Here is a 10,951-nt window from a genome sequence, read left to right on the forward strand (position 1 = left end):
TGTTTAACATTACCATTTATTGGCTCAAATGCATGTCCAATTGTTGAAATATACAAAACGGCATCATATTGGATGAGATACAGGTCTAACTAAGCGACACATAATGTAAACAGTTAGTTATGCAATTATGAAGATTCAGTTATGGATAATATTAAATGCTAATTTGTTCATTAACAAACCATTTAAAGGCCATTTACATACCATTTGTATTTTGTCAGAAGATCCGACGAGTCGGTTCACATTTTTATAATGGATACATTTTCTGATTGACTATAACCTTATTCATTTCTCTCAAAAGATGAACATGCCAATGGTAGACCTTCCAAGAGCATCTGCATGGAATTACGTGATGCTCTCCACCTTAGCAATGGGAGTCCTTGTCCTTGGGATTATTTTTGGACAGATTTTGGCAAGAGTTAACCCTCTCACTTCCTCTCTCAAGGGATAAATAATCACAAAACGTATGAGGTCAAAACTCTGTCTATCCATAATTCATGTTGCTGTCTCCTGGCCATGATTCATACTGCTCCTGAGGAGTTCCAGTGGTCTAAGTCGTCGTCTCCTGTGCCCCAGTTCTGCTGTGGTGTGTGTTCAAATCCAGTCCACAAATGGTTCAGTGAAAACTTTCCTTGGTCCTTTACCCCTCTTTCTCCATCCACTAAATCAGAACTGCTTGGAGAAAAATGTCTGCTTGAATGCATTCCTTCAATTAATGTAGTCTGGTATTGAATCAAGGCCGTAATTACAATATATTTTGGTGGTGACACATCCCCCCCAATATTCAGATATGCTCAAAATGCCCCCCCCCCCCCTCCACTGTATATGACCAACTATAACACAATGTGTTTACGATGGGAATGGCAACGCTGGATTCAGAACAGCCATAACGGGGGTAGAGCCGTAGAAATGTGGAGAAAGCCTTCTGACGCTCGCTGCGTACTTTAATTCACGTTTTTACCTATATGTCCTAATATTAGGATTGTCGTGTCAGCTTTTAGGTTTCAGGTAAAAACAAATCCTGAGTATACCATACGGTCACATTTTATTTCTCAAAACTGAACTTTTACATGTTTAATTTTATCGCACATGCGTTTCTTACAGTACATCGTGGTGGGCACCTCCTGCCCCCCGGGCCAATGATCCCTCCGGGGTTGATAATAGCCCAGAGTCTTTGTCCGCTTCCAACCGCCCCGGTTACCTTGTCGAAACTGTCCACTCCTTCCTTGGTGTGTGTTTGTGTGCTTCTAACCTTAACCCCGTTAACCAAACCTTTATAGGTACATTTCTGTACCTGCTCTGGGTTAGAAAAGACTACTTCTAGATAGACTGCATAGACTGTACAATCCTAAACAGCTGCTGCCTGTCTAGGACCTCTATAGGCTGGGGCTTGTTGTTCTGTCTACAGTTACACTGTTTTCCTTGAGATTATTTCCAAACAGGGAGCAGGTTACCAGAAATGTAAAACCACTTGACTATAATTAGCCTGGTCAGGGGATGCCCTATTTCCTCACAGTGCTGAAGTAAAATATGTATAGCCTTAGTTGGGTTTATATTCTGTTGTTCACTCATCGCACCTCACAGATTATTGTTTGTGTGTTAGCTATTGTGCTGGTGCGCTTATTACCAAACTCTCAAAAGAAAAGAACTCACAGTAAAACATTCAATAGTTCGCTTTGTTTCTATTTCCTTTTTGCCCCTCTTTTATGCGCTTGTTATACTCACACCATCACAGCCTGGACCCCTCTGTCATGCCCTCCTTTAAGGAGACAATGTGAACTATGGAGTTAGATACCTGCCAAAACTTTAAGCGTATGTATTGTTGGGATCGTAAGAAAATACATTCGTAAATTAGTATTATTGTAAAAAAGGCAGAAGTAAAACGTGAATTGTCAGCGCGAAATTAGATCTGTTAACGTACAAACACCCTTTTACGACTTTTCACAAGTTAAATTCTTACTTTACATCTCAATTCATTTGTTTACAAATCGTTTTTCTACTTTTTTCAGTAGTCTGGCATCTGCAAAGATATCACCCAAACATACCTCTTCAAAACTGTAAAGCTATCAACAATAAGTTGGACTTACAGTAAGTGCATACATTTTAAAAGAGCTAGGTGGAACAGCCCGACATCTTAGTACTAAGTGAATTCAAATCAATTAATTAGTTATTGGCAAAGGTCAGTAATGGAAAGAAGACCATACAGATAATAGTAAAAAAATATTTACAACAGACAACAAACATGGTGGCAGTGGAACTTTCAGGTACTCTATGAAATTGAAACTCTATGAGTTTTCACATGGTTTTTGAAGACAGGATGAAACTCTATTGGGAAGCAATCATAATGATTGTTAAAACGTAATCATATGAGGTATGAGGTAAGGCAAGGGGAACAGAATTAGGGTGAGGGTGGGAATACTTCTGTACAGGTTGTGATTAATGTCTGTTGTATTGTTCACGGTCAAGGATAGGCAGGACACAAGGTGCAGAGCTGAGGGGAATCATTCCTTTTATTTGTGAGAGACAAAACCAACAAAAGGAGAGGTACACCACGAACCGTGCATAACACAAACAATGAACCACAAAACCAAAAGGACAATCAGAGGCAACGTGGGGCAACTGCCTCTAATTGGGGACAATCAAAAGTGGAGAGCAGAGATGCCTAGAGGCACCTGTGGGCCCTGGTATGTAGAGATACCCCACGTTGACTGGCAATAAAAGAAAACTTTTTAGAACCATTCACAATGGATCTGAAGAAAAACAGATCCATTCGAGAAAAGTACCTTAGAAAAAAAAAAGAAACAGACTCATACCCGTCTGGATCTGAAAGATCCATTCAGTACCGACAGTAGAAACAGAAAAAAGCCTGAAAATGGTGCAGCAGCCAGCCAGCACCACCATTAACATTTAATAAAATATATAAATAATAAGTAATATTGGCAAAATGAGCTAACTGTGTTGAACAACAGCCTACAGTACACACCGTTTTATTCATTTATATTTATTCCATTGCATAAAACAAAATCTGCTAGTGTATATTTGGGGTTAAACGCTTAGCAGTCCAGACTGCATGCATTGCATAATATAGGTATACATCTAACGATTCACATACCTATAATATGAATACATACTTTTATTTTATTTTAAATGACAAAGAGAAGTGTGTGCCTATAGAGATATATATCCTGTCTCTATAGGTACATAGATATAAATGAGGCCTTCTCTGCAAACTTGCTGATATGCTGGTGGCATGTTCCCAGTCTGTAACCACACATATCATTTAGCCAATCCTTGTCCAATACAGGGACAATAGGCTATATGACATAGGCCAACAGTAAGAGGCTAGAATTTGTTCGTTTATAATTTTGATACTTTATTAAAGAATCATTACATTGTTAGATTAATGGTCTAACTCAAAGACATTGTTCCTCATCTCATATTTATCAGACTAATAAGTCTGATTAATATGGCGCCTTTGTCCTGCCTCACATCTCCCCTCTAGTCCAATAATGACGACTAGTCCCAGAATCCTCTGCTCAGCGTGGAGCCCCTCACAGGTCTGTCCCTGGGTTGATATGTGTATTCTTGTATGTCTTTCTGTGGCTATTTGCCATATATTTGTTTCTACTAACATCCGAAAAGGTTTCCATTATTTTGTTCCATACTTGTCTAATCATAGCAACTACCAACAGGCACAGGAGAATAGCGCCTATGAAGTATTTTATTTTAATACACCACTCAGAGGTTTATATTTAATTTAGTATGGCGCTTAGTAGTGAATTTGATGTGTTTGTATTTTCGGTTACATTATCATGGTTGGATTGGGAACATTTACATTCTCTCATCTCTAAATGAAGGTAAGGCCTAAGGAAAGGTTAGTTGGACACAGCACCATCTAAGCCCTCCAAAATGTTTCATTATGTGTGTGTGTGTATGTGTGTGTGTGTGTGTGTGTGTGTGTGCAGAGACACTGAGAGGGGATAAAAAGAGTGGCAAAGATCAGAGTTTCTCAGAAGGCTGACCTGACAGGGTCACACACAGGACCAAGCAGGAGGACATCAGCATTTTACCCTTTATTACAAATGGAGGAACATGAAGATGACCAATATTGTTTTCAAGACAGAAATTCTACTTGCAGAAAGATTTCAATATCAACATCTATTTGTATAACTCTGTACATCTTCTTTTCATTGATTTCAGGTGTTACAGTATTTTTGAACCTACTAGTGATTATCTCCATCTCTCATTTCAAGCAGCTCCAGACTCCAACCAACCTGCTCATCCTCTCTCTGGCTGTGTCAGATCTCCTGGTGGGACTCATTGTGATACCAGCAATGACTGTAGCAATACTGCAACCATGCTGGGTTCTTGGGGAATATTTCTGTGCATTGCTTCTCTATACCGATTATTTGTGTTGTTCTTCATCTGTTGGCAATTTGATCTTGATTTCTGTTGACCGTTATGTTGCTGTGTGTGATCCTTTAATGTACTGCGTGAAAATAACATTAACAAAAATTAAGTTTTGTATCTTCATTACTTGGTGTTGTTGTATCATATATGATGCTGTTCTTGTAAATATCTTTGTAAATGTAAAGGTACCCAGTAGGTGTTTTAATGAATGTTTTTTCATTGAAGGACATTTCTGGGTTAATGTCATTGACTTTGTAATTACAATGGGTATCCCATGTTCTATTATTATAACACTTTATTTAAAAATATTTGTAGTAGCCAGATCACAGGCCAGGAAGGTATTTTCCAAAAGGATTTCCACTGTGTCTGGTGTTAGAACTGTACAGGCAAGTAAACCTGAAAGGAAGGCATCAAAAACTCTAGGCATTGTTGTTTTCAACTATTTAATATGTTGGAATCCAATTACTTTTTTTGTGTCAATGATTTTTTCAAGCCAAAGCTTAACATCAATTGTCTTAACCTTTCTGCCATTTGTTAATTCCTTTATAAATCCAATAATTTATGCTTTCTTTTACACATGGTTCATAGTGACAGCTAAACATATTTTAAGTCATAAACTAAGTTGTTAATATTTCCTGTGTTTTTATTCCTTAATCCGACAGAAATTAATTTGAAATAGTCATGTTGTATTGTATTGTCTTTGTAATGGCATCTTGTTTCAATAATCTGTCAAACATTTTCTTAGTTACCTGTTACCATAGATACAAGACTGATACAAGATGTGTTGAAACAGAATGATTTCACTCGACTGAAATTACTTTAAAAAAGTGTAGAAGCTTGAATTTATAAAATATATTGTGGTCCTATGTTGCTCATCTGTGTTATTTACTCATGAGTGGTCTTATCGTAAAAACACCATTTGAGGACGTTGTGAATCATTTTATGTTTAACATTACCATTTAATGGCTCAATTTAGATGCATGTCCAATTGTTGAAATATACAAAAAGGCATCATATTGGATTAAATACAGGTCTAACTAAGTGACACATAATGTAAACAGTTAGTTATGCAATTATAAAGATTCAGTTATGGATAATATTTAATGCTAATTTGTTCATTAACAAACCATTTAAAGGCCATTTACATACCATTTGTATTTTTTCAGAAGATCCGACGAGTCGGTTCACATTTTTATAATGGATACATTTTCTGATTGACTATAACGTTATTCATTTCTCTCAAAAGATGAACATGCCAATGATAGACCTTCCAAGAGCATCTGCATGGAATGAGGTGATGCTCTCCACCTTAGCAATGGGAGTCCTTGTCCTTGGGATTGTTTTTGGACAGATTTTGGCAAGAGTTAACCCTCTCACTTCCTCTCTCAAAGGATAAATAATCACATAACGTATAAGGTCAAAACTCTGTCTATCCATAATTCATGTTGCTTTCTCCTGGCCATTATTCATACTATCCTCTCCTGGTCATGATTCATACTATCCTCTCCTTGTCATGATTCATACTATCCTCTCCTGGCCATGATTCATACTATCCTCTCCTGGTCATGATTCATACTATCCTCTCCTGGTCATGATTCATACTATCCTCTCCTGGCCATGATTCATACTATCCTCTCCTGGCCATGATTCATACTATCCTCTCCTGGCCATGATTCATACTATCCTCTCCTGGCCATAATTCATACTGCTCCTGAGGAGTTCCAGTGGTCTAAGTCGTCGTCTCCTGTGCCCCAGTTCTGCTGTGGTGTGTGTTCAAATCCAGTCCACAAAGGGTTCAGTGAAAACTTTCCTTGGTCCTTTACCCCTCTTTCTCCATCCACTAAATCAGAACTGCTTGGAGAAAAATTTCTGCTTGAATGCATTCCTTCAATTAATGTAGTCTGGTATTGAATCAAGGCCGTAATTACAATATATTTTGGTGGTGACACATCCCCCCCAATATTCAGATATGCCCCCCCCCCCCTTCCACTGTATATGACCAACTATAACACAATGTGTTTACGATGGGAATGGCAACGCTGGATTCAGAACAGCCATAACGGGGGTTGAGCCGTAGAAATGTGGAGAATGACTTCTGACCCTCGCAGCGTACTTGAATTCACATTTTAACCTATATGTCCTATTATTAGGATTGTCATGTCAGCTTTTAGGTTTCAGGTAAAAACAAATCCTGAGTATACCGTACGGTCACATTTTATTTCTCAAAACTGAACTTTTACATGTTTAATTTTATCGCACATGCGTTTCTTTTTCATAATATGTTTTTTTTGTGTTTGAGTCTGTGTTTTGTATCTGTGAGTGAGAGAGAAGGGATGGGAGGGAGAGAGAGGGGATTCACATCTGGTCACAGCTTCACACCGTACGAATGACTGCCCGTATGCTTGTACTTGCACTGGTTAAATCTGTGACTTGTTGTACTGGTCTTACAGTACATCGTGGTGGTGCAGTCTGGCACCTCCTGCCCCCCGGGCCAATGATCCCTCCGGGGTTGATAACAGCCCAGAGCACAAACGGCCGGATGTTCTTCGTCCGCTTCCAACCGCCCCGGTTACCTTGTAGAAACTGTCCACTCCTTCCTTGGTGTGTGTTTGTGTGCATCTAACCTTAACCCCGTTAACCAAACCTTTATAGGTACATTTCTGTACCTGCTCTGGGTTAGTAAAGACTACTTCTACATAGACTGTACAATCCTAAACAACTGCTGCCTTTCTAGGCCCTCTGTAGGCTGGGGCTTGTTGTTCTGTCTACAGTTACACTGTTTTCCTTAAAAAAAAATCCCAACAGGGAGCAGGTTACCAGAAATGTAAAACCACTTTACTATAATTAGCCAGTGCTGAAGTAAAATATGTATAGCCTTAGTTGGGTTTATATTCTGTTGTTCACTCATCGCACCTCACAGATTATTGTTTGTGTGTTAGCTAACGTGCTGTTGCACTTATTACCGAACTCTCAAAAGAAAAGAACTCACAGTAAAACAATTAATTGTTCGCTTTGTTTCTATTTCCTTTTTTCCTGTCTTTTATGCATTCGTTATACTCACACCATCACAGCCTGGACCCCTCTGTCATGCCCTTCTTTAAGGAGACAAGGAGAACTATGGAGTTAGATACCTGCCAAAACTTAAAGCGAACGTATTGTTGGGATCATAAGAAAATACATTCGTAAATTGTTTTTTTTTGTAAAAAAGGCAAAAGTAAAACATGAATTCTAAGCGTGAAATTAGATCTGTTAATGAACAAAAACACTTTTAGGACTTTTCACAAGTTAAATTCTTACTTTACATCTCAATTCATTTGTTTACAAATCGTTTTTCTACTTTTTTCAGTAATCTGGCATCTGCAAAGATATCACCCAAACGTACCTCTTCAAAACTGTAAAGCTAGCAACAATGAGTTGGACCGCTAGCCCATTGTTTAACCATAGTGTGGCTTGGTTCTGGACGTCATGTTCAAAATAAAAGTCCATAGCTGTTTTTTAATGCTGCATAACGACATTAAACCAGTAGGCTTTTAAGCGTTTAGGTGTTAGGTAAAAATACATGTGTGAAAATGACAAGGACGCAGTATACCCTTGCATAGAATATCCTTCTGAGCTGCAAAATGTAAATATTTGAGTATATCTTTTCATGTGACAAAACTGAAGAAATTATACTTTGCTACAATGTAAAATAGTGAGTGTACAGCTTGTATAACAGTGTAAATTTGCTGTCCCCTCAAAATAACTCAACATACAGCCATTCATGTCTAAACCGCTGGCAACAAAAGTGAGTACACTTCTAGGTGAAAATGTCCAAATTGGGCCCAATAATTCACCTCCACTAATGCATTCTGTTCAACAGCGCAGGAAAAGGATGTAGGGCTATACATGTGGTAACATGGATAAGAGCAGTTATAACAGTGCAAAGTAATGACGAATGACATAAGTCAGGGTGAGAATAATCAAAATAGTTAATATGAATTCAAACATATTCCAGTTCATGAAAATTTGATTTTAATCACTTAGCGACTGCTCTAAAACTAACAACTTGGGGGCATTATACAGGTGGGAGAAAATGTTATTGTCCGCGACAAGAATGACATAACTTTCACAACGTGGTTGGAGGATAATAACCAGGGATCTTTCGGACAGTAGTCAGATCCCCAAATCACTAGTCAGCTTTGCCTCCTCCATAACCTACAGTGGTGGGCCTTGCTCCTCTATAAACAGACATGAAGGTCTGTGTATCTGGTCGGTTCAGTAAGTGCAGGGCCAGCTAGATGTCTTTAATCAATCAAGGTCGCATGATCAGTTCATATTCGTGTTTTTTGTGAGTGTGAAACGGGTCCTGTCACAGTTGTGCAATACATAATGCACCTTTCAACTCTATTATGCATTTTGATTGATTAATTAATTTAATTTATGAATAAAAATCTCAAGAATGCATGACCTCACACACACAGACACATATGAACACACACATCTAATACATTATTCCTCATCTGCATATTACATCAACAAAAGTCAAAACTTTACTGTAAGTAGTGTCACCATAACTGTACGGTCTCTATTGGGTGAGTGAATAACTCTTTAATTATGTTAGTTTGAGTTGTTTAAGACCATTCTCACACCAGAGGGTTCAGTCATCATCTGTAAGCAAGGCTCTGACAATACTGGCCGACTCCCTCAGGATTAAACACCAATTAAAGGTGTTGGAGACAGACACACATTTTACTCCAGAGACGAATTAATGTCCTAATACAGCATAAACATAGAGAGTTAACCTGCAGTGAACTGAAATAGACCTCAAGTGTAATTTCTGTTTAGGCACATCAATACATCTTATGACATTATGAGTCCTCAGTCTAAGCAAGTCCACCCAACAAAGGTCAGGGGTCATGACTTTATTACAGGTCTCATCCTGGTATCTTGAGTGCATTACAAACAAAATTGGACTGAGGGTGACACTGATGTTAATAATGTCTCAGACAGGAGACACTTTTACCCTGAGATACTTACAGTAAGTGCATACATTTTAAAAGAGCTAGGTGGAACAGCCCGACATCTTAGTACCTAAGTGTATTCTAATCAATTAATTAGTTATAGGCAAAGGTCAGTAATGAAAAGAAGACCATACAGATAATAAAAGAAATATATATATATATATATATATATATATATATATATTTACAACAGACAACAAACATGGTGGCAGTGGAACTTTCAGGTACTCTATGAAATTGAAACTCTATGAGTTTTCACATGGTTTTTGAAGGCAGGATGGAACTCCATTGGGAAACTGGTACAACCATTGAGGTGCCAGGACAGAGAAGTGGGCAGGACGAAAAGCCTGGGTGGCAATGAAGTGTTTAAACATTGTGGGGTGACAGTGAATAACTTGGTGACAGTTGAATAACAGACAGGTCACTGCATTCAAAACGAGTTGAAGGTACCTTTGCTGCCTCCTGAGTGAGGTAAGGTCGTACTCTACGAACGTTGAGGAGAATGAGTGAGTCATTTTTCAGGAGTGACTCACTGCCAAGATGTTAGCGAAGAACTACAGAACAGTACCTTGTCACGTAAACGTTCTTTGCACTCTGGGAAAAGGACATGGTGTAGTTGATAACAATGTTGGATATGTCCTGGAGCAGACAGGCCTTCCTGCAGAAGAGGAGCAGCTTATAAATAAAATATTTCCTAATGATTGTTAAAACGTAATCATATGAGATATGAGGTAAGGCAAGGGGAAAATAATTAGGGTGAGGGTGGGAATACAACGGTACAGGTTGTGATTAATGTCTGTTGTATCGTTCACGGTCAGGGATAGGCAGGACACAAGGTGCAGAGCTGAGGGGAATCGTTCCTTTTATTTGTGAGAGACAAAACCAACAAAAGGAGAGGTACACCACGAACTGGAGAGCAGTGGAGAGCAGAGATGCCTAGAGGCACCTGTGGGCCCTGGTATGTAGAGATACCCCACGTTGACTGGCAATAAAAGAAAACTTTTTAGAACCATTCACAATGGATCTGAAGAAAAACAGATCCATTTGAGAAAAGTACCTTAGAAAAAAAAAGAAACAGACTCATACCCGTCTGGATCTGAAAGATCCATTCAGTACCGACAGTAGAAACAGAAAAAAGCCTGAAAATGGTGCAGCAGCCAGCCAGCACCACCAATAACATTTAATTAAATATATAAATAATAAGTAATATTGGCAAAATGAGCTAACTGTGTTGAACAACAGCCTACAGTACACACCGTTTTATTCATTTATATTTATTCCATTGCATAAAACAATATCTGCTAGTGTATATTTGGGGTTAAACGCTTAGCAGTCCTGACTGCATGCATTGCATAATATAGGTATACATATAACAATTCATATACAGTATGCAAGTCTATGAATACATACTTTTATTTTATTTTAAATGACAAAGAGAAGTGTGTGCCTGTAGAGATAGATATCCTGTCTCTATAGGTACATAGATATAAATGAGGCCTTCTCTGCAAGCTTGCTGATATGCTGGTGGCATGTTCCCAGTCTGT

Source organism: Esox lucius, chromosome 20 (assembly GCF_011004845.1).
Source record: "Esox lucius isolate fEsoLuc1 chromosome 20, fEsoLuc1.pri, whole genome shotgun sequence".
Classification (NCBI taxonomy): Eukaryota; Metazoa; Chordata; class Actinopteri; order Esociformes; family Esocidae; genus Esox; species Esox lucius.